Source organism: Heterodontus francisci, chromosome 11, assembly GCF_036365525.1.
Source record: "Heterodontus francisci isolate sHetFra1 chromosome 11, sHetFra1.hap1, whole genome shotgun sequence".
Lineage (NCBI taxonomy): Eukaryota > Metazoa > Chordata > Chondrichthyes > Heterodontiformes > Heterodontidae > Heterodontus > Heterodontus francisci.
Genome location: NC_090381.1, coordinates 15,007,921 through 15,035,171, shown reverse-complemented (window position 1 = coordinate 15,035,171; position 27,251 = coordinate 15,007,921).

Sequence of the window (27,251 nt, the reverse complement as noted above, 5' to 3'; positions counted from 1 at the left end):
CAGTAGAACTAAAAGGAAAGATTGAAAGAGAGCTCCAAGAAATGAAAGAAAAGAAGGTGATCGCCAGAGTTACAGAGCCTATAGACTGGGTAAATTCCATCATGGTGAGAGAGAAGCCAAATGAATGGCTAAGAACTTGCCTAGATCCCAAAGATCTTAACCAAGCAATAAAGAGAGATCAATACCCTATTCCAACATTGGAAGAAATCACACCAGCACTTGCAGGGGCAAAAGTTATCAGCAAACTTGATGCCAGAAATGGCTACTGGAATGTGAAGCTGGATACAGAATCTTCACTGTTGACAACATTCAACACACCCTTTGGACGGTACAAATTCCTGCATCTACCCTTTGGCCGCAATGTGAGCCAGGATGTCTTCCAACAGAAAATAGATGTTACATACAGGAGATGCAAAGGAGCAGTCAGTATAGCTGATGATATCCAGATATATGGTGTAGATGGAAAAGCTCATGACAACCATCTACATGAAGCCATGAAGAGAACCAGGAAAACTGGGATTAAGCTAAATGCAGACAAATGCATTGTGAAAGTGACAGAATGCCAGTTCCTTGGAATGGTGTACACACCTGATGGAGTTAAGCCGAGCTCTGAAAGAATCTCAGCCATCTTTGGGATGGAAGGCCCAAGAGATAAGAGAGAATTGCGAAGTTTCCTTGGTTTGATCCAATACATGAGCTCCTTTATTCCGCACATGTCAGAACACACAGCAAACCTGTGGGAGCTGATGAAAGAAGATGTAGAGTACCAGTGGTCAGAGTCACATGACAGGAGTTTCAACAAACTCAAAAAGGTAGTATGTAAGGAAACAAGTCTGTCATACAATAACAGAAAGAAACATGTCACTCTGCAAGTAGATGCTTCCACAAAAGGACTGGGAGCAGCCCTGGTACAAGAGGGAAAGCCAATAGCATTTGCATCCAAAGCTCTGACATCAGCTGAGACAAGATATGCCAACATAGAGAGAGAGCTTTTGGGCAGTCGTGTGTGGATGTGAGAAGTTCCACACATATCTCTATGGGAGGAAGTTCACAGTGGAGAGTGATTATCATTCACTGGAGCAGATCTGCAAGAAAAATCTATATAAAGCACCAGTAAGACTGCAGAGGTTACTCTTGAGGCTTCAGAGTTATGATTTCACTCTGAAATATAAGCCAGGAAGAGAAATGGTGCTGGCAGACACCCTATCTCAGTTGTCACCACAGGGGAAACATGAGATAAAAGATCTAGGCATAAACATTCATCACCTAGTGAATGCAACACCACCGAAACTGAGTCAAATTAGAGATCAGACCAGCAAAGACGAGGAGTTACAGATGCTATCTCAGCAAATGATCCAGGGATGGCCTGATAAGATACAGCAAACACAGCCAGCAATACGGCAGTACTGGTCTATCAGAGATGACATCTCACTAGAAGATGGTGTTCTGCTGGTCTGATCCAGAATAATCATACTCAAAACAATGCAGGAAGAACTTCTCCAAAAGATACATGAAGACCACATGGGAATGGAGAAGTGTAAGCTCAGAACCAGATCAGCTGTGTACTGGATAGGCATATACAAAGATATTGAAAATATGGTGTCTACATGCAATGTATGCCAGAAATACAGAAACTCCCAACAGAAAGAGGAGATGATTGCTACTGAAGTACCAGCCAGACCATGGCAGACTGTAGGGGTCACTTTATTCACACATAATCAAGAATGGTATCTCATAGTCACAGACTACTACTCAAAATTCCCTTTTATCCAGAAGATGAAAGACTTGAGAGCCACAACAATAATCTCAGTGATACGAGTTCTGTTCGCTGAGCAAGGGATTCCTGAAAGGTTAATATGTGACTATGGCACCCAATTCACATTCAGAGAATTTGATGAAGTCGCTGACCAGTATGGATTCAACAGCATCACCGAGGAGGTGAGACAACAACTCACTGAAGCACAGTTAAGAGGAGAGCAACACTTCAGCAAGTAGGCTAAATCCCTAGCCGAGCTGTTGAAAGGACAAACTGTACACGTACAGGATCCAATCATGAAAACCTGGAGCCCAGCAAAAGTTCTTAGTGAAGCTGAGACTCCAAGGTCATATATCATTGAGACTGAAACCGGTAACCAAATGAGAAGGAACAGAATCCATATTCGACCTACACCTGAGCTGGAAAAACAGAAAAGACCATCAGCAACACTGAAAACATCACTATCCAGCGAGACAACATTCACAACATCACCAGCAAGTGACACACCATCACCTGTACAGCGTGCCAACTCACCACTGAGAGCAACAAATACCAAATCTATAAGATGGAAGCACAACATCTCACCAACCAAGCGATACCGTGAATAATATATATATTTTTTAAATGCACGCTATAAAAGACTCTAAAAAGGAGTTCAGATCATTTCCACAAGTTGGATGATAATTTTTAAAATTTATATTGCAAGTTATATTGATATAGGGGCATGATGTTTTAAAGAAAGAGGGATGTTATGTATGTATATATTGTTATACTATCTGTAAAGTGTTAGGAACTAATTAGCTAGGAACTAGTTATTATGTATAAGTGTTTCAGTAGGGAGCCACATTTACAGCTGCACTGTGGAGTCATATTATATGTAACACAAGAACCAGTTCAACCAGGTTTCACAGCACAGAGCATGGTGCTGTAATAAACCAGACTGACTCCAGCCTTTTACAAGATTAAATTGTGATTCTTTCCAAAATCTGGAAACCAGAAACAACATTAAGATGAAACAGAAGCAAATGTCGTGGGGGGGGAGGCGGGGTGTGCGGTAGGGGGCGGGGGGGAGGTGGAAGTTTGTGATACTAATAACAATTTATCATGGCGGTAGACGGCAATTAATGTATTATTTTCCCATTGGAGGGGTGAGATACATGATTGACACCTGACATAACATTTTAATTTTAATTCCCGGAGATCGGGACCTTTAAACTTAACAATGTAACTGAAGGGCTTGAAACCCTTTAAAAATGGTGCCATTGCCAGGGGCGCAGCGGCCACCCCTACATCTCATCGAGGGCGGCTGCTCCGCCCCCACTATTTAAATGAGCTCCACGCAAAATATTGTGGGGGCACCTCGCTGCCGAGTTGAAAGCACGCCACCGAGGAACACGGCTCGTGATTAAAATTCAGCCCATTAGCTTTGTTTCTCTCTCTTCTGATGCTGCCTGATCTGCTGAGTATTTCCAGTATTTTCTGTTTTTAATCGAGTTATAATGGAGTTAAAATGAAGTAAATATCTGAAATGGAAATATTGAAATTCATTTGCACTCTTTGGGCTGGATTTTACCAACCCCACGACTTTGGGGTCTTGGTGGGGGGGTGGTGGGGCTGGAAGATGTTTGTGGCAGAGGCCCGCCACAGAGCTCGACACCCGGCCTGATGCTCCTGGTGGCGGCAAGGCTCCATGGCGACCCCCCTGCTGCTGGGTGACGGGACCTACATCTACATATTTAAATCAAAGAAATGAATACATTTAAACGAACTTACCTTCAATCTTCCGGGCCCACTGCGATCCTCAGTGCGGCGGCCAGCACTCCCGCACCTTCAATTCCCCGTCTGGGGAAAGCCGGCATGACACTGGTGGGGAGGGGGAGGAGTTACGATCAGTGCAAGGCTGGGTGATGCCGGGAGTCAAATAAACATAATGAGTGTAGGGGATGGTGGGAAGGGGTGAACTTTAAACTTTGTGCAGTCTGGGGCGGGCGGTCAGATTTAAAAGCTGTTTTCGGTGGGGGGAAGGACAAATAGAGCATGTAATTGTTATTGGGGATGGGAAAGGGGCATTAGAATTTTATTTGATAAATTTTGCGGAGGGGGTGTCTTTAAAAATGTAAATATGCTAGCGGGGCTGGCTGCACTTTAAAAATGGTGCCAGCATCAGCACCTGTGTACATTGCTGGTGTCGGACAGCCTGCCCCTTCCATGTGATTATGGGTGTGGGCGGGCCGCCCTGGCTATTTAAATGAGCCGCCGTGCGGGAGATCACAGTGATTCGTCGGCATGTGCGGGCCGCCAGTTTTTTTGAGCTCGCCACCAGGAATGATGGGTGGCTCTTAAAATCCAATCTTTTGTCTTTACTGTAAAACATTGCTCTGGAATGGGGGATTGGTTTTAGATTATGGTTTTACAGACAATTTGTGGATGCAATTACATGTGCAGCTGGAATAATATGTGGCATGCATGTCCCTTTAAGTGTCTTCAGCTGGAACCATGTGTTTTGATGAAGGAAGAGCAGTGGATGTGGTGTATATGGATTTTAGCAAGGCGTTTGATGAGGTTCCCCATGGTAGGCTCATTCAGAAAGTAAGGAGGCATGGGATACAGGGAAATTTGGCTGTTTGGATACAGAATTGGCTGGCCCATAGAAGACAGAGGGTGGTAGTAGATGGAAGGTATTCAGCCTGGAGCTCGGTGACCAGTGGTGTTCCGCAGGGATCTGTTCTGGGACCTCTGCTCTTTGTGATTTTTATAAATAACTTGGATGAGGAAGTGGAAGGCTGGGTTAGCAAGTTTGCCGATGACACAAAGGTTGCTGGAGTTGTGGATAGCGTGGAAGGCTGTTGTAGGTTGCAACGGGACATTAACAGGATGCAGAGCTGGGCTGAGAAGTGGCAGATGGAGTTCAACCTGGAAAAGTGTGAAGTGATTCATTTTGGAAGGTTGAATTTGAATGCAGAATACAGGCTTAAAGACAGGATTCTTGGTAGTGTGGAGGAACAGAGGGATCTTGGGGTCCATGTACATAGGTCCCTCAAAGTTGTCACCCAAGTTGATAGGGTTGTTAAGAAGGCGTATGGGGTGTTGGCTTTCATTAACAGGGGGATTGAGTTTAAGAGCCGCGAGGTTATGCTGCAGCTCTATAAAGCCCTGGTTAGACCACACTTGGAATATTGTGTTCAGTTCTGGTCGCCTCATTATAGGAAGGATGTGGAAGCTTTAGAGAGGGTGCAGAGGAGATTTACCAGTATGCTGCCTGGACTGGAGGGCATGTCTTACAAAGAAAGGTTGAGGGAGCTAGGGCTTTTCTCATTGGAACGAAGAAGGATGAGAGGTGACTTGGTAGATGGGTACAAGATGATGAGAGGCATAGATAGAGTGGATAGCCAGAGACTTTTTCCCAGGGCGGAAAGGGCTATCAACAGGGGGCATAATTTTAAGGTGATTGGAGGAAGGTTTCGGGGAGATGTCAGAGGTAGGTTCTTTACACAGAGAGTGGTGGGTGCGTGGAATGCACTGCCAGCGGTGGTAGTAGAAGCAGATACATTAGGGACATTTAAGCGACTCTTGGCTAGGTACATGGATGATAGTAGAATGAAGGGTATATCGGTAGTTTGATCTTAGAGTAGGTTAAAGGGTCGGCACAACATCGTGGGCCGAAGGGCCTGTACTGTGCTGTACTGTTCTATGTTCTACGTTTTTCCCTCAATGCATCATTTACATCAAGTGACAGATTCCATTATTCTTGTTCTGCTCTTGACATATATTTACCCCTTCATGTGTCATTTATATCAAGTGTCAGCTTCCAGTCATTTTTCTCAGGTTGTTGGCAGCAGAAAGCGAACAAAACAGTCATCACAGTGTTTTCCTCTGTGGCCTGAAGAATTATCCATTTTTGTACCAGTATTTGTTATTGAATTCTACTTAAGCAGTAGGAAGTTTTTCCAGTAACCAATGGGTGCATTTGGTTCCTACAAGGTCTTCTCCTTACCCATGATTTAAAGGCCTTTAATTTTCTGTTAAGCTGTCAGAAATGAGTAAAGCAAGGCACATTATGGAGATTGAGTGACATTATTAGGACAATAATGACTGATACTGACACTGGGAAGAAAAATAACAGGGGACCCCAGCTAAAGAATCCAAAATCTTTTCTGAAGTCATAAGTGCAGAAAAATTGGCCTCACACCTTCAACTCAGACACATGCTGCCAGAACAATTCATCTGACAACAACAACAACAATTTGCATTTATATAGCGCCTTTAACATAATAAAACGCCCCAAGGCGCTTCATTGGAGCGCTATCAAACAAAATTTGACACCGAGTCACATAAAGTGATATTAGGTCAGATGACGGTTTTAAGGAGTGTCTTAAAAGCGGAGAGTGAGGTAGAGAGGTGGAGAGATTTAAGGAGGGAATTCCAGAGCTTAGGGCATAGGCAACTGAAGGTATAGCCACTGATGGTGGAGCAATTAAAATCAGGGATGCTCAAGAGGCCAGAATTAGATGAGATGAGTGCACATAACTCAGAGGGTTGTGGGGCAAGAAGAGTTTACAGAGATAGAGAGGGGCGAGGCCATGGAGGGATTTGAAAACAAGGATCAGAACTTTTAAATCAAGTCATTCCGTAATTGGGAGCCAATGGAGGTCAGTGAGCAGTGGGGTGATGGGTGAGTTAAGACACAGGCAGCAGAGTTTTGGATGCCTTCAGTTTTACGGAGGGTAGAATATGGGAGAATGAGGGAAGCCATCCAGGATGCACTGGAATGGTTGTCCAGAGGTAACAAAGGCATCGATGAGGGTTTCAGCAGTAGATGAGCTGAGGCAGGGACAGAGTTGGAGTTACGGAGGTAGAAATAGGTGGTCTTAGTGACGGTGCGAATATGTGGCCAGAAACTCATCTCGGGGTCAAATATAATACCAAGGTTATGAAGAGTCTGGTTCAGCTCAGAATGTTGCCGGGGGAGGGATGGAGTCAGTAGCCAGGGAACAGAGTTTGTTGTGGGGACCAAATACAATAGCTTTTGTCTTCCCAATTTTTAGTTTGAGGAAATTTCTGCTCATCCATTACTGGATGTCAGATAAGCAGTCTAATGATTTAGCAACGGTGGAGAAGTAGAGAGAGGTAGTGGTGAGGTAGAGTGTGTGTCATCAGTGTAAATGTGAAAACTAACACTGTGCTTTTGGATAATGTCACTGAGGGACAGCATGTAGAAGAGAAATAGAATGGGGCTAAGGATAGATTCTTGGGGGACAATAGAGGTAATAGTGTGGGAGTGATGAGAAAGCATTACCATCAGCATGGGAAAATGTTTAACTGGACCTGGAGAAAGGCTGAGCCTGATGATGCTCTGATTGAGTTTTGCACTTAGTTCCTTTGGCAGCAGTTCAATAATTTCTGCCCAGCCTCCAGCATGGGAACACTATCAGCTTGCAGGTATCAATGCATGTAATGTACTTCAGAGACAGAATGGAGGAATGAGGGAAAGAGATTAAAGGTTATTCCCATTGTAGATCACTGTACATGTCAGCACAGAAGGCATCTGATATGAAAACAAACTGTGATTAATTTATCTTCTGATGCCAAAGAGCTTATTCTAAATGAACCATTGTCTGCCCTCACCAAGAATGAACCATTGTTTGAATGATCCTAAAGATGTCACCATCAGACTATTGAGAATGACTCAGACAGGCAGTTTATCCTCCATAAGCTGCACTCTGTGGTGTAAAACAAAATCGATAGCACTGTAAATACACAAAGATCTGACTCTAAGATTGGGTTACAGCCAACAGGTAACTGTGCAGTTCCGCTGTCAAATCTTCTGGCTTTGAGTCTGATAACAAAGTAGCACACTATTGCTACAGACTGGATTGAGAGAGCAAGGCATGGAACTGGTTCTTTTAAAACAGGACCAATAATCTCTTGAATTAAAAAGTTACTGTTTCATCTTTATGTTGTTTCTGATTCCCAGATGTTGGAAAGAATCACACTTTAGTCTTGGAAAAGGCTGGAGTCAGTCTGGTTTATTACAGCACCATGCTCTGTGCTCTCGAACCTGATTCCACTGGTTCTTGTGTTACACATAACATGACTCCCCAATGCAGCCGTGAATGTGGCCCCCTACTGGAACACTTACGCATAATAACTAGTTCCTAGCTAATTAGTTCCTAATGCTTTGCAAATAGTATAACTACATATATATATATAACATCCCTTTTTCTTTTAAACGTAATGCCCCTGTATCAATATTACTGTCAATATAAATAAGAAAAAGATTATCATCTGACTTGTGGAAATAATCAGAACCCCTTTTTGGAGTCTTTTATAGTGTGTATTCTTTTTTAAAATATTATTCACGGTATCGCTTGGGTGGTGAGATGTTGTGCCTCCACCTTATAGATTTGGCATTTGTTGCTCTCAGTGGTGAGTTGGTACACGGTACAGGTGATGTTGTGTCACTTGCTGGTGATGTTGTTAATGTTGTCTCGCTGGATAGTCATGTTTCCGGTGTTGTTGATGGTCTTTTCTGTTTTTCCAGCTCAGGTGTAGGTCGAATATGAATGTTGTTCCTTCTCATTTGGTTACTGGTTTCAGTCTCAATGATATATGACCTTGGAGTCTCAGCTTCACTAAGAACTTTTGCTGGGCTCCAGGTTTTCATGATTGGATCCTGTACGTGTACAGTTTGTCCTTTCAACAGCTTGGGTAGGGATTTAGCATACTTGTTGAAGTGTTGCTCTTCTCTTACCTGTGCTTCAGTGAGTTGTTGTCTCACTTCCTCCTGGTCACTTGAAGGATATATTTTGTTTGGCAGAGGCATCTTATATTTTCTTCCATTTAACAGCTCTGCAGGTGATTTCATGTCAGCCTTGAGAGGTATGGATCGGAGTGACAATAAGGTCAGGTTTTGGTCTTCCTTCATCTCTTGGCATTTCACAAGTGTTCTTTTGACCATCTGGACGTGTCTTTCTATAAATCCATGTCCCTGTGGGTAGTGTGGTGATGAGGTGATGGTGTTGAATCCATACTGGTCAGCGAATTCCTTAAATTCTCTGCATGTAAATTGGGTGCCATTGTCACATATTAACCTTTCAGGAATCCCTTGCTCAGTGAACGGAACTTGTACTACTGAGACTATTGTTGTGGCTCTCAAGTCTTTCACCTTCTGGATAAAAGGGAATTTTGAGTAATAGTCTGCGACTATGAGATACCATTCTTGATTATGTGTGAATAAAGTGACCCCTACAGTCTGCCATGGTCTGGCTGGTACTTCAGTAGATATCATCTCCTCTTCCTGTTGGGATTTTCTGTACTTCTGGCATACATTGCATGTAGACACCATATTTTCAATGTCTTTGTATATGCCTATTCAAGACACAGCTGATCTGGCTCTGAGATTACATTTCTCCATTCCCATATGGCCTTCATGTATCTTTTGGAGAAGTTCTTCCTGCATTGTTTTGGGTATGATTATTCTGGATCCAGCCAGCAGAACACCATCTTCTAGTGAGATGTCATCTCTGAGGCCAGTACTGTCATATTGCTGGCTGTGTTTGCTGTATCCTATCAGACCATCCCTGGATCACTTGCTGAGATAGCATCTGTAAATCCTAGTCTTTGCTGGTCTCATCTCTAATTTGACTGTTTCGGTGGTGTTATGTTCACTAGGTGATGAATCTTTATACCTAGATCTTCTATCTCAGGTTTCTCCTGTGGTGACAACCGAGAATGGGTGTCTGCCAGCACCATTTCTCTTCCTGGCTTATATTTCAGAGTGTAATCATAACTCTGTAGTCTTACTGGTACTTATAAACCCCATCATAGAATCACAGAAAAATTACGGCATAGAAGGAGGACATTCAGCCCATTGTGTCTGCGCCGGCCGCAAAATCTAGCCGCCCAATCTAATCCCACATTCCAGCAAGTGGTCTGTAGCCTTTCAGGTTACAGCACTTCAGATGCACGTTCAGATGCGTCTTAAATGAGTTGAGGGTTTCTGCCTCCAGCACCATTCCTGGCAGTGAATTTCAGACACCCACCACCCTCTGGGTGAAAACGCTTTTCCTCATGTCGACTCTAATCCTTCTACCAATCACCTTAAATCTGTGTCCCCCGGTAATTGACCTCTCCACTAGGGGAAACAGATCCTTCCTGTCTACTCGATCCAGGCCCCTCATAATTTTGTACACCTCAATTAAGTCACCCCTCAGCCTCCTCTGTTCTAAGGAAAACAACCCTAGCTGATCCAATCTTTCCTCATTGCTGCAAATTTCAAGCCCGAGCAACATTCTTGTAAATCATAAGAATCCCCTCTGTACTCTCTCCAGAACAATTATGGCCTTCCTGTAATGTGGTGACCAGAACTGTATGCAATACTCCAGCTGTGGCCTAACCAGCGTTTTATACATTTCCAGCATTACATCCCTGCTTTTGTATTCTATACCTCGGCCAATAAAGCAATGCGCATTCCATATGCCTTAATCACCACTTTATCTACCTGTCCTGCCCCTTCAGCGACCTGTGGACATGTACTCCAAGGTCTCTCACTTCTTCAACCCCCCTCAATATCCTCCCGTTTATTGTGTATTCCCTCACTTTGTTTTCCGTCCCCAAATGCATTACCTCACACTTCTCTGGATTGAATTCCATTTGCCACTTTCCGCCCACTCAACCAAACCGTTGATATCATTCTGGAGTCTACAGCTATCCTCTTCACTATCAACTACATGGCCAATTTTTGTGCCATCAGCAAAGTTCCCAATCATGCCTCCCACATACAAGTCCAAATCAATGATATACACCACAAACAGTAAGGGTCCCAGCACTGACCCCTGTGGAAAGCCACTGGAAACAGCTTTCCATTCGCAAAAACATCCGTCGACTACTACCCTTTGTTTCCTGTCACTGAGCCAACCTGCCACATTCCCCTGTATCCCATGGGCTTTCATTTTACTGACCAGTCTGCCATGGAGGACCTTGTTAATGCCTTACTAAAATCCACGTAGACCACATCCATTGCATTACCCTCATCAATCCTCCTTGTTACTTCCTCAACAAACTCAATTAAGTTAGTTAGACATGACCTTCCCTTAACATGCTGACTATACCTGATTAATCCGAGCCTTTCTAAGTGGCAGTTTATCCTGTCCCTCAGAATTGATTCTAATAATTTACCGACCACTGAGGTCAAACTGACCGGCTTATAATTATTTGGCCTATTCCTTGCACCCATTTTAAATAATGGTATAACATTCTCTGACCTCCAATCCTCTGGCGCCTCGCCCGTATCCAGTGTGGATTTGAAGATGATCCTCAGCGCATCTGCTGTTTCCTCCCTGGCTTCCTTTAACAACCTGGGATGCAACCCATCCAGCCCTGGCGATTTATCCACTTTCAAGGATGTCAGACCCTCTAATATTTCCTCTCTCATTATACTTATCGTATCTAATATTTCACACATCATCAGTCCTCTCATTGCAATATTTGTTTTTTGAATGGTGTTCAAGAAAACTGCACTGGAGATCTGCACCCTGGCTACAGTCAAAAATGCCTCCCAGCATCGAGGCTACAAATCAATCTCATGATGCCATAAAAATCCAACCTTAGCACAGTAAATCTGGAAGAAGTGACTTAGTCATCGCTAAAATTAGCCTTAACATTGGAAATTGTGCCTGATATGCTGTGTTTTCCCATCTCCTTGCATGATTTGGTATTGACTTGACATTTGGGTGACCAGCCAAGTTGGGAAATGTGCCGGTAACTTGCTCGAACCCATGACAAAGAGGCATCAGGATGGCACACTGCGGGTTTGTGATGGGGGGTGGGGAAGTGGGTAGCAGATAAGCACAGCGATGCAGCGCACTGGATTGAGGCTGCCCAATATCGGGCCTGTTCAACCACCACCAAGGTAAGATGGGGAGTTTGTGTTGGCGGGGCCTTGTCACGATTGTGGACAGTGGGGATTCTGGAGTGGAAGCTGCCCTGATTATTTCTGCAGGGCTCAGAGGAGCTCTTATGTTCCTTGAAGCCCCAGGAAAATAATTCCAGACATACCTGTGGCCAGGACACTACTACCACATTGACCTTGAAACTGGTTAGAGTTAGCAGGGTGCAGACTCCATCCAATCCCAACTTAAAATGGCCAACAGGGTCCTCGGATCTCAAATTCAATCCTGTTATAGTCAAGTGAGGAGGGGTCGAAGGGCTTCCCTCTTTACCCTCTCCTTTTTTGATCACAACAGGTTTAATTCTTTCTTTAAAGTGGATGTACTGGCCAATTCAATAGGTGTTTGATGGCTTATTTGCTATTGTCATAACAAGAACCAATATGACAAGTTTTCTTGAGCTAACAAAGAGAGAGGTTAACTTTATTGTACCTAAACCAAACGAATAAAAATAATAAACTATGTGCCAACATTCACTCACACACACAAACTAGAGGTTTACACACACAAATAGGTTACAGACTGGGGAAATGTAGATTGGTTGAGTTAAAGTCCATAGAAAAAGGGTTATACATTCTGTGGGGTTTGGTGATTCGGCTAGTTTCTGGCTGAATTCCATGGTCCTGAGGCTTTTAGTTTGAAGAGGTAGGTGACTGGTTCAGTGAGTCTCTCGGAGACAGCGATGCGGATGATTTCCTCCAAAATGGTTTCGGATTGTAGCCGGAGTATGCAAAGGTGGTCAGTCAACAAGCAGAGTTCGAAGTGTGTAAGCTGAAATGGAGAGAGAGAGGGACTCCCACTTGGGTCTGCGCATGCCAGAGTTCAGAAGCTTCTCCTTTCTGCTGCAGAAAAACACAAACTTAAAACCACAGATGACATATACCCACCAATTCAAACATGGTAGCAATGTTTCTCTCCTTGCTAAAAAGGACAGGTTGTGCTCTTAAACTTCCTGGGTCTTGGTTTTTGCTGAGATGAGCAGCCATTTTGTCTCCATCTCACAGGCCTTGCAATGTAGGATAAACTATTGAAAATTAGGTGACCATCTTAAGCAAAGTCATCTTCTATCTGTCCTTTTTTTGAATGTCTTTTTAAAAAATATATAAATTCAGATCTCGTCAGTGGATTAAAGAAAATTATCATTCAACAAAGCAAGTTGGCGTGACACTTCCCCACCACGCAAAATGAAATGTGACAACAGGAGCATTTCATTCTAAGGTCGCAAATTAAAAAGAAACGATACACACACAGTCATCAATTACACTGTCATAGATAACCATGCTCTGGTTCAGGTTTTCTTTTATATCTGGGATTGTTTTGTGCTGAGCTAAACCCTATATAGAACGTCAACTATCATATTGTTTTTCCCTGCAATGTGGATAATCTTTCAGTGGTAAGGTTGCAGAAGCAGGCTCCAGTCAAAAAGCCTTGCATTATATGTTTTGAATTTCTTACAAAGGTCAAAGGATTGTGGTCAACATAAGCTATGGTCTCTTTATATCCATTTTGGACATATACCTCAAAAGTTTTGAGAGTCAGCATCAGTCTGAGGACTTTTTTTGGAGAAATACCCAACTGGTCTCTCAATGCCTATCTCATTATCTTGGAGCAGGATGGTACCTGCCCCTAGGTCACTAGCATCAACTGCCATTTTAAATGGTTTGTTAAAGTTTGGAGCTGCCAGCACGAGTTTGTTGGTTAAGATGGCTTTCAGCTTCTCAAAAGCTATTTGGCACCTCCCTGACCACACTACCATTCTTCTTTTCTGTAATAAGTCTGTCAGTGGGGCAGCTATGATGAAGAAGTTTGGGACGAACTTGTGGTAAAACCCACACATCCTCAAAAATCGTATTATTTCCCATTTGATTGTGGGGATGGGAAAATCGATGAGTGCCTGTACCTTTGTTTCTCTGGCTAACACTCTCCCTTGATCCACAATATGCCCTAGGTAGGTTACTTGAACTTTAGCGAACTTGCTCTTTGTAAGATTTACCATGAGGTCAGCCAACTGTAACCTTCAGAAGAGAGCTTCTAATTGGTCTAGCTGCTTCCCCCAGGTGTCACTGTGCACTAATAGGTCATCCAGGTACATTACACAGTTGGGCAGACCAGCCACTACCTGGTTCATCAGCCTTTGGAAGATAGCTGGGGCATTTCCTAATCCAAATAGCATCACCCGGCACTGGAATAAGCAATATGGGGTGACAAAAACCAAGACCTCTCTAGCTCAGGTGGTTAAGGGAACATGCCAGTATCCTTTTAACAAGTCTATCTTGGTTATGGAGGAGGCATTTCCTACTCTACCCACACAGTCTTCCAGGTGGGGAATTGGGTAGGAATCAGCTCTGATCACTGCATTAACCTTCCTGTAATCAATGCAGAGCCTTGTTGAGCCATCGGGTTTGGGCAAAAGCGCAGCTGGGGAACTTGAACTGATCTGAATGGGCTCAATCAGCTTGTGCTCCTGCATGTACTGAATTTCCTCCTGAACCAGGGTCAGTTTCCTGGGACCTTGACGATAGGGATTTTGTTTTTATTGGAGGGGTCTCTCCTACATCCACATGGTGTAGAATTAGGGTTGTGCACCCTGGTTTGTTCCTGCAGATCCCTTTAAACACTGTGAGCAGCCTTGTATGGTCTCCTCTCTGTTCTGCATTTAAATTGGAGAGTACAGTGTCTAATTTCCCTAACATTTCAGTATTAGCTAACTGGACAGTAGGGGGTTCAACCTAGGAATCCTCCCGGCCTCCCTCTAACTTGTCCTCACTGTCCCTTTCGCCCCCCTTTCCTGACTGCCTGACAGACCTGAGCTTGTTTGTCACCTTCCTGGCTGAGGTACATATTGATGTGGCCTTTGCTTTTTCCTATGATCTGGGCTGTCAATTATATAATTCACCTGGTTAATTCCCTTTACTACTCTATATGGGCCACTGAACCGGGCTTTCATTGGTTCTCCCTGTGTTGGTATAAGCACTAACACATAGGGCTGAATTTTATTTGGCGGCGCCTGTCGAACTTAGCGGGATGCCCGCATTCAGCCGCCGCCAAGCAGCCCCCGTGATATTTCATGCGCGGGCTCATTTAAATATTGGGGGCAGAGTGCTCACCCCCAATGACGTGGAGGGGCTGCCTCTGCGTCCCCAGCAATTGTGTCTGGCACCACCGTGCAGGCGCTGGTGCCATTTTTAAAGGACTTTAAGCCCTTACAGTTAATTTTATTTTTGAAATGGAAAACATTATTGATTTTTATTAAATATGAAATTCAGTGATGGAGGCCCTTCCCCATTCCCTCCCCCCACAATGGTCATTTCATTGCCCGAAATAACCATCAATTGATTTTTCAAATACCCTAACTTTCCCCTGCAACCTGCAACCTTTTGTCCTTCAACCCCTTCCCACCATCCCCACATCCAATCAAAATTGATTTCACCGCTCCTCCACCATTCCCGCCCTGATATTTTTATTACTCCCCTCTCCCCACCAGGTTCTCACCTTGGAACTCCGTGCGGAGTTCCGAAGGCGCACGAAGGCTGAACGGAGGCCATAAAATTGGTGGGGGATGACAGGTAAGTTCATAGTCTCCGTGCTGAAATGTTCTGGCCTTGGAAAGTTTATCTGCCTGCCTTTTCATTGTCGTCAGGAGGGTTTTAGGTGGTCCTGAGGCAGCTTACAGTCTCTCGTGAGCTGTTCTTGGAACATGGAGATGTGGTCTAACATGGAAGCTTCATCCAAGTGTCCCAAAAACCTCTCCTTGATTAGTTTTAGAGGACCTCTCACCTCGTGTCCATGAACTAATTCAAAGGGACTAAAGCCAGTGGACTCATTGGGTGAGTCCCAGGTAGCAAACAGAAGAAATCCCAGCCCTTTGTCCCAGTCGTACATAGCAATATGCACTGATCTTTAGGGTCTGGTGGTACCGCTCCAAAGCCCCTTGTGACTGTGGGAGGTAGGCTGAGGACATCAGCTGGGTTATGACCAGATTACCCATGACCTTTTGAAAAATATTGGACATAAAATTTGTGCCCTGATCTGACTAGATCTCAGCAGGCAGCCCATATCAGGTGAAGAATTGGATTAGCCCCTCCACCACCACCTTAAGAGAGATGGTTCTTAGATGGATAGCTTCTGGAAATTGGGTAACAACATCCATAATGGTGAGAAGATACTGGTAGCCCCCTTTTGTTCACAGCAGGGGTCCCACACAACCTACTAGCACTCTGCTGAATGGTTCCCCAAAAGCCAGTGTGGGAATTAGGGGTGCAGATTTTATTGCAGGTTGAGGCTTCCCCACAACCTGGCACGTGTGGCATGTCTTACAGAACTCCACCACATCCTTGTGGAGTTGTGGTCAGTGAAAATGCTGTCTGATGTGGGCTTGGGTTTTTCTAATACCGACGTGTCCAGCCATTGGAATATCGTGGACTATTCTCAATACTTCCCTACAGTACCTCGGCAGCATCACTGTCCACTCTTCATCTACAGGTGTGTGAGGAGGTCTCCACTTCCTCATCAGCACCTCATCCTTTAAATAGTAACACTCTGGAATGCCCTCTGCTTCAGCTTCAGTTTGGACAGTCTCTGCTAACATTTTTAACCCTGGGTTGACTTGCTGAGCCTCGAACAAGGAAGACCTGTTTAACCCATCCTTTGGGTCCTCTAACTTCCCAAAGAAGGTTTCAGATAACCAGACAGTAGGGTTATCTTTCTGCAGTGCCAGTTCAGCCTCCTCTGACGGAGTTTATTTGGCCATGGGCCGAGTCACCACACAGTCAGGAAAAATGCCAGGGACCTTTTCCTGTAACTGCTCCATCTCCCTGACCTCTTTCAGTCTCTCTAAAACCACTGGGTAAGCTATCACCTTCATCCCCACCAGGTCATTACCCAGGAGCAGGTCAGTCCCGTGCATAGGTAATTTAGGGACAATCCCCATGGTTACTGGCCCTGAAACAAGGTTGCACTCCAGGTGCACCCAGTATAAAGATATGGGCATATGCTTTCCTCCGATACCGTTTACTAGCACTCTAGCATTCAATGCACTCTCTGGGGGAAAGGTCATGCCTTTTCCCAGCAGCAGGGATTGGGTGGCCCCTGTATCCCTAAGTATTTATTAACCTCACTTGAGAGGTATGACATCACCTTTTTCTGGACACAAGTTCATGGTAACTGTCAGGGATTTTGTTAAGTTTTCCCGCACTCTCAGTGGTAGGTTTACTGGGTTTTACTGCTGCAGTTAAAGCCACAGCCAGGTCTGCTGTGCTTTCCATTCGGACCCCTTTTCCTGCACTGGTCTGGTGTACCCTGATTAAACCTATGGGTTTTCCCTGTAACTTCCAGCTGTCAGCTCGAAGGTGACCTGCCTTATTACAATGGAAATGTACAGGCTTCCGGGCATCAGTCCTGTTCTCAGCACCTTCCTTTTTGACCTGAGGAGGGCCCCCTGTGATTCTACCTCTCCCTTTTTGCTGATGGCTGTTCACCCTTCTATCACCCTCCCACCTTTTATCTTTTTCAGATTTTTGGAGGTGACTAGGGAAGGATTTCCCTTGGGGCAAAGGCTTGTGAATAAGTGTATAATCATCAGCTAGGATTGCTGCCTGCATGGCCCTTGGAGCCTTTTGTTCCCCCACGTGGTTTCTTTTGGAAAGGTAAAACGTGTTTTTGATCCCCTCAAGGAGGATCACCTCTCTGAGGTTTTCCTAGGTGGACTCTAACATAAGTGCCCATATCTACTGGTCAAAAGCAAGCTGCTTGACTCTTTCAAAGTCGAGGTCAGTTTGCTCAGGCTGCTTTCAGAGGGTTTGGAATTTTTGGCAGTGCGCCTCTGGTACTAGCTCATATACGCCCAGGATAGCATTTTTAGTCATGTCATAGTCTGATAAACTCTCATCAGACAACAGTGAATACCCCTATACACCTCATGGGCTTTTTCAGCTAGTTTGCTTTTCACTAACAGTGTCCAGCTGTCTCCTGGCCACTTCAACTATTCTGCAAGCTTTTCAAAAGAGATGAAAAATGCTTCCACATCCCTCTCACTGAATTTTTTTATTTATTTATTTTTTTATTTAGAGATACAGCACTGAAACAGGCCCTTCGGCCCACCGAGTCTGTGCCGACCATCAACCACCCATTTATACTAATCCTACACTAATTCCATATTCCTACCACATCCCCACCTGTCCCTATATTTCCCTTCCACTTACCTATACTAGGGGCAATTTATAATGGCCAATTTACCTATCAACCTGCAAGTCTTTGGCATGTGGGAGGAAACCGGAGCACCCGGAGGAAACCCACGCAGACACAGGGAGAACTTGCAAACTCCACACAGGCAGTACCCAGAATTGAACCCGAGTCGCTGGAGCTGTGAGGCCGCGGTGCTAACCATTGCGCCACTGTGCCGCCCTGGCACCTTGGTATCAACTGGGAAAACTTTAAGAGCTCAGTATCTGTGCTCTGGGTAACTTTCTCACGAGCAGTGCCTTCACTAGGTCTTCCCCTAGTTAGTTCGAGCCACCTTAACTCCCTTTCCTCCTTCTCCTTCTGGAACCCCTGTCTTTTTCCCTTTCCTGGAATTCTGTCTTTTTCCCGTTCCTGGAATTCTCTCTCTTCTTTCTCTCTCTGGAAAGCACTCTCTTTTTTTCCCCTTTCCTGAAACTCTCTCTACTTTTTCTCCTTCTGGAATTCTAATTCTAATCTCCTCTATTTTCTAATTGTACCTTAACTAATGTTACTTAGTCTGTTTCTGATTCTATGCCTGTCTCCAGTTCTTCAGTGTCAATTTTAAAATGGTTGGCTACATGTTTTAGGATTTCAGGCTTCCTTGCTTTTGGATGGATAGTAATCTTTAACTGCCCAGCTACATTCCTCAGCTGTTCAACAGATAGGGCTTTTAACCTGGCCCAAGTTACTTCTTTCTGTTTGAGGAAGGTACTGGCCTTGAATGTGGACATTTTAGTACTCTAACACTGAAAACCAGAAGAAAACTTGTCCTGAAGTTTTTAAATTATTGCTGTGGATCAATTTGGTTTCCTGCTTCCAATTTCCCATTTGTCTTTGGGTTTGATCCCAGATGTGAGCCCCCAAATTTCTGCTACGGTCAAGTGAGGAGGGGTCAAAGAGTTCTTTTCCCTCTCTTTGTTTGACCACAACAGGTTTACTTCCTTCTTGTATACTGGGCAATTCAGTAGGTGTTTGATTAGTTATTTGCTATGATCATAACAAGAACCAATCGGACAGGCTTTCTTGAGTTTAACAAAGAAAGAGGTTAACTTTATTGTACCTAAACTGAACTAATAAAATAATAAACAATGCGCTAACATTCACTCACACACACAAACTAAAGGTTTACACACACAAATAGGTTACAGAGTGGGGAAATGTAGGTTGGTTGATTTAGACTCTATAGAAAAAGGGGTATACATTCTGTGGAGTTTGGTGATTCAGCTGGCTTCTGGATGAATTTGGTGGTCCTGAAGCTTTTAGTTTGAAGAGGTAGATGACTGGTTTGTTGGGTCTCTTGGAGACAGCAATGCGGATGATTTCCTCCAATGGTGTTTCTGATTGTAGCCAGAGTATGCAAAGGTGGTCAGTCAATAGGGAGAGTTTGTAAGCTGAAATGGAGACAGAGACAGAGAGAAAGAGAGAGGAACTCCCACTTGAGTCTGCACATGTCACAGTGCAGGAGCTTCTTTCTGCTGCAGAAAAACACAAGTTTGAAACCACAGATGGGAGGGGCTTGTCACGTGACATATACCCAGTGATTCAAACATGGTTGCAGTGTTTCTATTCTTGCTAAAAAGAACAAGTGGTTCCCTTAAACTTCCTGGGTCTTGGTTCTTGCTGGGATGAGCAGCCATTTTGTCTCCACCTCACGGGCCTTGCAATGTAGGATACAGTTTTGCAAATTAGGTGGTCATCTTAAGCTGCTAGCAAAGTCTTCTATCTGTTCTTTTTTAACTGTCATTTTAAAAAATATATAAATTCAGATTTCCAGTCAGTGCATTAAATAACATTCAACAAAGCAAGTTGGTGTGACAATACTGAAAGGTGCCTGTCACCTAAAACAGCCAGATGCTTTGGGACACCTTTCAAGATGATGTTGGCCGCACAGGGAACAGGGCAGTAAAGATACTAACCCCATTGTGAGGTGGTTACTGCTCTATTAATGACAGCCAATAGAATCTTCTTTCACTTGCTTCAGCTACAAAGGATGATTCTAATGAAGATTTTGCAAAACCTATTTTCATTCATTAGTCTCCAATTTTGCAATAAGTTTCAATTACATTAAAAATAGAAACACAAAATGGTTACAGCACAGAATGAGGCCATTCAACCCATTGTGTCCATGCTGGCTCTCTGCAAGAGCAACTCACCTGGTCTCACTGCCCTGGCCTTTTTCCCAGAGTCATGCAAATCTTTTCTCTTTAGGCAATTATACAATTCTCTTTTCAAAGCCTCGATTGAATCTGCTTCCATCACACTTTCAAGCAGTACATTCCAGATCCTAATCACTCACTGTGTAAAAGGTTTTTCCTCTGTCACACTGCTTCTTTTGCCAATCACTTTAAAATGGTGTCCTCTGGCTCTTGACCCTTCCATCAATGGGAACAATTTTTCCCTACCTACCTACTCTGTCAAGACCAATCATGATTTTCAACATCTCTATCAAATCTCCTCTTAGTCTTTTCTCTAAGGTGAACAGTTCCAGCTTCTCCAATCTAGCCACTTAACTGAAGTCCCTCATCCCAGGAACCATTCTTGTAAATCTCTCCTGCACCATCTCTAATGCCTTCACATCCTTCCTAGAGTGTGGTGCCCAGAATTGGACACAATACTCCAGTTGAAGCCGAACCACTGGTTTATAAAGGTTCATCATAACTTCCTTGCTTTTGTACCCTATGCCGCTATTTATAAAGCTTTATTAACCACTTTCTCAATCTGGCCTGCTACCATCAATGATTTGTGCACATATATCCCCAGGTTTCTCTGCTCCTACACTTCCTTTAGAATTGTACCCTTTATTTTATATTACCTCTCCTCATTCCTCCTATCAAAATGTATCACTTCACATTTCTCTGCATTAAATTTCATCTGCCACGTATCTGCCCATTCCAGCATCCTGTCTATGTTCTCTTGAAGTTTATCATCATTTTCCTCACAGTTCACAATACTTCCAAGTTTTGTGTCACTGGCAGATTTTGAAATTGTGCCCTGTTCACCCAGGTCTAGGTCATTAATGTATATCAAGAAAAGCAGGGGTCCTAATCCTGACCCCTGGGGAACCTGATTATACTTTCTTGCAAACCAAAAGACAACTGTTCACCATTACTCTCTGTTTCCTGTCACTCAGCCAACTTTGGTTTCCATCCTGCCACTCCCTTTTATTCCATGGGCTCTAACTTTGCTGAAAAGCCTGTTATGTGGCATTTTTGGAAGTCCATGTACACTACATCAACCATATTACCCTCATCAACCCTCTCTGTTACCTCATCAAAAAAGCTCAATCAAGTTGGTTAAAGACAATTTTCCTTTCGCAAATGCATGCTGGCTTAATTAATCCTCATTTGTCCAAGTGACTGTTAATTTTGTCCCAGATTATCATTTCTAAAAGCTCTCCCAATGCCGAAGTTAAACTGACTGGCCTGTAGTTGCTAGGTTTATCCTTACACTCTTTTTTTAACCAAGAGTGTAACATCTGCAATTCTCCAGTCCTCTGATACCACCCCTGTCTCTTAGGAGGATTGGAAAATTATGGCCAGTGCCTCCGCAATTTCCAATCTCACTTCCCTCAGTATCCTCGGATTTAATCTGGTCCTGGTAACTTATCAACTTTAAGTACAGCCAGCCTAGCTAATACCTTCTCTTTATCAAAGAACTCAAAAGTGGTAGTGAACCATCAATAATATTTGGGGAGCATACTTAGGATACTGAATTTTATGGGCCCCCCTGAGAGGGGGTCAGAGGTGGGGATATCCATAGAATCACAATAGGAGGTGGCGGGGTGGAAGGCCCGTCACTTCCCCGTCTCCAAGTGATTTTGCCGACGACAGCCTTTCCACCCAGAGGCCAATTGAGGCCCTTAAGAGGCCTATTAACAACAATTTAAGGGCCTCCTCCCCTCACCGCTGGAATTTAACCAGCGGGGAGGTTGCCTTTAAATATGAGGCCCCCTCCCTGCAGGTTTGGAGGGTGGGTCCCTTCTCCGTGGGCGTTCTGTGGCCCATGGAGGACACCCACCGGCAAAAACATTACCTGCCTGGACTCCCCTCCCCCTGTACTTCACACCTCCCCCCTCACTGGGGCTTTCCAGACTAGCCCTGGCGACCCCATCTCACTTACCTGAGGTCCTGGGTTTGAGCGCTGGGCCTGGGTCCAATGCCTCTGCTGTACCAGCAGTGGTTACTGCTCTCGGTGGTACGGCCAATACTGCTGAGCTGCCAGCTCTATGATTGGCCAGAAACTCTTAGAGGAGTTATCCTCATCATTAAAGGGATGGGGATCCCAGCGCTGGGTACATTGGTTCCAAAACAATGTAAGATTACACTAGGGTGGATTTGAAAAGGCCGAGGCAGGTCTCCTTTTGCCTTTTCAGCCCAGGACCGGGAGCCCTGCCGGCACCACAAAATCCAGCCTTTAGAGTCTTTAGTAAGTTATTTTTTAAATGAAAGTAGAAAATGCTCGGTGTACTCAGCAGGCCTGGCAGCATCTGTTGGGAAAGCAACAGAGTGAACCTTTTAGGTTGATGACATTTCATCAGAACTGGGAAAAGTTAGCAACGTGATGGGTTTTAAGCAAGTGAAAGGTGGGAGGCTGGGAAAAGAACAAAAGGGAAGGTCTGAGATGGGGCAGGAGACAGGGGAGATTAAATAACAAAAGAGTTGGTGGTGCAGAGCCAAAGGGAGTGGTAATGGGACAAGTAAAGAAGCAAAAGATGTGTCAACAGGAGGTGTGAATGGCAAAATGATGACCAACTGCCGTCTGATAGCAAAAACAAGAGAAAAAAAAGAGTAAGACTGAAACGTGCAAAGAAAAGAAACACAATGAGGGCAGAGTTTAATGTCTGAAATTGTTCAACTCAATGTTGATTCGAAAGTTCGGATGGCAGCTGTTCATCATTCTGCCCATCACAACTCATGTGAACGCATCTTTTGTTTCTTTATTTGACTGTTCCCTGTCTCCTCACAACACCAACACTTTTATCATTTAATCTCTCCTGTCTTCCCCCCAATCATAGACCTTCCCTTTTGTTCCTTTTCACCCTCCTGCATTTCACCTGCTTAAAACTTATTACATTTTTAACTTTTCCCAGTTCTGATGAAAGGTCACAGACCTGAAACGTTAACTCTGCTTCTCTCTCCGCAGATGCTGCCAGACCTGCTGAGTATTTCCAGCACTTTCTCTTTTTATTTCAGATTTCCAGCATCTGCAGTATTTTGCTTTATCACTAGCTCTTTCTTAAACCTTGCTCAAACATCAGAGTACTGATCTGAATGCTTTATACCTCAATCAAGTGTCCATTGATGGAAAATCAGAAATAAAAACGGTAAATACTATAACTGCACAGCAGGTCAGTCAGCAGCTAAATGAGAAATCTAGGTTGGCATTTCAACATGTTCTGATGAAGTGTTGATAGCTTCTAGAGAATGGGTAGTGCTCCCAAAGGACAGGTGACATATGGTGAAGGAGATGATGGCAGCTCAGGCAGGTTAGTTGTTCAGTTAAACAAGCGAGCACTGAACATTAGACCCTGTATCAGGATGTTGTTTCATCCCAAAGAACAGCAAAACCAAAATTAGAAGAAAATTACAGGCAGTTCCAACAGTTCATCAGAGTGAAAGGTAAAGGAAATATCATGGAATGAGATCAAGTAAACTAACAGTCATGCATATGTGTGTATATTTCACAGAAGGAAAACATTTACATCATCATTCGCAGCCATTACCATGCCAGCTGTGAATGGATCAAAGCAAGTTCACACATAGGGGAGAATTATCACTTTAATTGCCCCATAGCAACCAGATGGTGGTGCATTGGCCACCCAATTTGAATGTCCATTGATGGTGGTATTCATTGTCCATCCCTAGATGCCCTGAGAAGTTGGTGGTGAGCCACTTTCTTGAATGCTGCAGTCGTTTATTCTTTGCAGCAGCTTTTTAATACAATCTAGAGGTTTGCTAGGCCACTTCAGAGGGCAGGTAAGAGTCAGCCACGTTGGTGTGAGACTGTAGTCACCTGTCGGCCGTACGGGCTAAGGGCGGCAGGTTTCCTTCCCTAAAGAACATTAGTAGTTTCGCTCAGCTGTAAAAGTGAATGTTCAGCCCCTTACCTTATTTAAAATGGAGTAATATCTGCACAATTTTCTTGCAGGAAGGGACAGAATGTGAAAAGAGTCTGAAGTGAAAAACAGTAGAGAGAGAGAGAGAGGAAACAGAAAGAGGCAGAAGTCAAACCAAAAGATGGGGGAAAGGATACAAAAAATTAGAGAATGGGAGAGAAGGAGAGAGACACAAATAGAGTGATAGGCTGTGAATTTCACTGGAGTCTGTGCTTTGCCAACATAACTTCATCGAAAGTGGAACAGCACAGAGGCAAGAAAGATGAGGAAGTTTAGGACCATCATTTGTTTATTTTTCAACTCTCATCTCTGAGCAGCACAATAGTAGATTAACTCATTCTCAAATAATTTTTATGATAATTTGTTGATAATGAGCAAGCAACTAAAACCACTTACCTGATTAATTTGCAAAATGGTGAGATTAAAAATGGTGTTGATGTGCATATCAAAGAGAAATTCTTAATCCTAATTTTGTCTCCCTCTAGATATACAAAAACTTCTCGAATCATCTGGGAATGGTAAGAAACTCTGGTAAATTTTTCATGTGAATAAACTAATTAATAATTTGATAAAACGAGAATGAATTTCATGCAGTATATTCTTCATATCATTGGATAGGTTGTAAACAAAACTGAAGAAAAAATCTTTTTGGGAGCTGAGATCTATCGAGTATCAATTTGGCTTGGGAGATAGAGCAAAGTGAACAATAACTAGCAGCCAGCCTGGGCCACAAGTTTATACCCCACAGTGTTCACTTACTGTACCATCCAAAGATTTCATCTCTCCTGACCATTAAAAGGCTCTCTTAGGTTCTGTCTACAAATAACCTCCCTTAGTTCTTAGATTCTGTCTTCAATCACTTCCACTACCTCTTTGACTGTGGCTCTAATCACCTCTTCTACCTTTTGGACCCATCTTTCAATCATCTCCCCTACCCTGTTGTTTCGTTTCTCTAAAATGTAGGTCCTTGCTGTTTCTGTTGGATAATTTTGCATCACGATGCATTGGATTTGTCCTGTTTAGCATATATGATTTATGTTATCGCTTGAAGAGGTAGAAATAATATCAAATGAACAGAGGCTGGTTTGGGTTTTCTGAATCTTTCTGTTATAAGTTAGTGCCCATTAGAATCATGTCTGGTATAACTACATCTTTGATGGTGTCTTTTTTTTCATTCGCTCATGGGAAGTAGACATTGCTGGCAAGGCCAGTATATACTGCCCAACGCTAATTACTCTTGAGATGAAGGTGGCAAACACATATTGCTGCACAAATTGATGGCATTTAGTAGCAGGTCCAGTAAAGATCCCATGGCACTGAACTGGTCTCCTAGTTTGTATCCTCAAAATTTCCAAAGGGGCAGGAAAAACTTAAATAAAGCAACTGACTCAATAATCTCCCTAAAGCAGCTTTCTAATCTCCTTGGAGTTCCTATTTCAAAGCTGTAAGGGATACAATTGCATCAGTGCCATTATAAAAGGGTCAGCTTGGCTGTAGTAGTAACATTCTTGCTTCTAAGTCAGAAAAATCGGGACTTGAGCATGTAATTTCGGTTGATATTTCAGTGCAGTACTGAGGAAGTGCAGCATTGTCGGAGGTGGTGCTTTCTTTTGGATGAAGCATGAAAACAAAACACTCAGGTGGGCATGAAGATCCCATGGCCCCCCTATTCAAGGCCAATACATCCTTCTTGAAGTGCAGTGCCCAGAACTGAACCTGAGTCTTACCAGAGCTTTATATAACTGTAACGTAACTTCCACCCCTTGTATTGCAACCCTCTTGACATCCCATTAGCATTCTTATTTTTTTTTTGCACCTGTTCACTCATTTTTAGTGGTTTCTCTACTTGCACCCCTAAACTCCTCTGCTTCTTCACAGTTCCTAACTTCTCACCACATGGGGGTGGGGGGACTCCTCATTGCCAATCTCCTTGACAGGATCAGAGGCAATGTATGATGATGTAATCTTTCTCTCACAGTTGAGGATGTGTAGGTGTCACATGGGTGGAAATGTTGGGATAGATTTTTGTCTTCAATACCTTGGCGTTGAAGATGGAAATTGTCCCCATGTTCTTCTGACAATTCCCCTCTCCAGATGTATTTCAGGTTGGCGTTGTGAAATCCCAAACAAAGCAGGGTGACTTTCCTGTCAACAGGTAGGCAGCATATTCAAAAATCTCTGCCAGTGTTGCCCAGTAACTGGCTAATTGGTATCTGTACAAAAGCAGGCCTGAGTAGTTCTGCCTTGGATTGTCCTTGAGCAGAAGTCCTTAGTTGTGCAATTTAGGGAAATGCTGTGTGGAATCTGATTTCAGCAACTTGCCATTTGAGAACTCAAGGTATGAGTCTATGTTCGATGACATGTGGCCCACCATATTACAGTGCAGGTGAGCAACACAAAGAGACAAGAGCCCATAAATTCCCTCGCATGTGATGATGCAAGTCACTGATTTAACCAGCACCCATACATTAGGACTTTAATAAAATAATATTTACATCTGTACTGCTTTATTGATTTTACATTCTCATCCTTGCTTTCAAATATCCCTATGGCCCTCTCTAACCTCCAGCCTTTGAGATCTCTGCTCTCCTACAATTCTGGTATCTTGCACATCCTCGATTTTAATCTCTAAAGACCTGAAGACTTTCGAATGCATTCCCCTTGCGAAAATAAATCAGGGAAAAATAACTGAATTTGGAACAAGTTCCTGTGGGAAAATTCACTAATACCCCACCTTGTCTAGCTTACATGTCTCTCCAGGCCCAGAATAGGGACTTCACACTTAATATGTGCAGGGTATATATGATGGAGGTATATGATGGGAAACACATTCTGCCTTCCCAGTGTTGCCCACATCCCAAAAACAATTTAAGAAAAATCAGCAAGTGCAGCAGATATTACAGTCAATTTTACATAACAGGCAAATCCCAATTGCATGACATAGCTGCCCTGTCTCACTCTGGGATAAAAGCCTTTGCAAAAAACTTCTCGAGTAATCCAGATCCAAGCCTGACATTTACTATCTATGATTGGCTCCTGCGAAGAAAGCATCCAGTCCCTGAAACCTCACAGCCTATTAATTGATGGAATTACATAGCAAACACCAATCTGATAAATTTGGTGAGTCTTATGTTTCAGTGTTTCAGTGATTTAAAAACCATGGAAACAAAAAATCTGTTTTTTAAGATCAACAGTAAAAGACATGAAACACTTT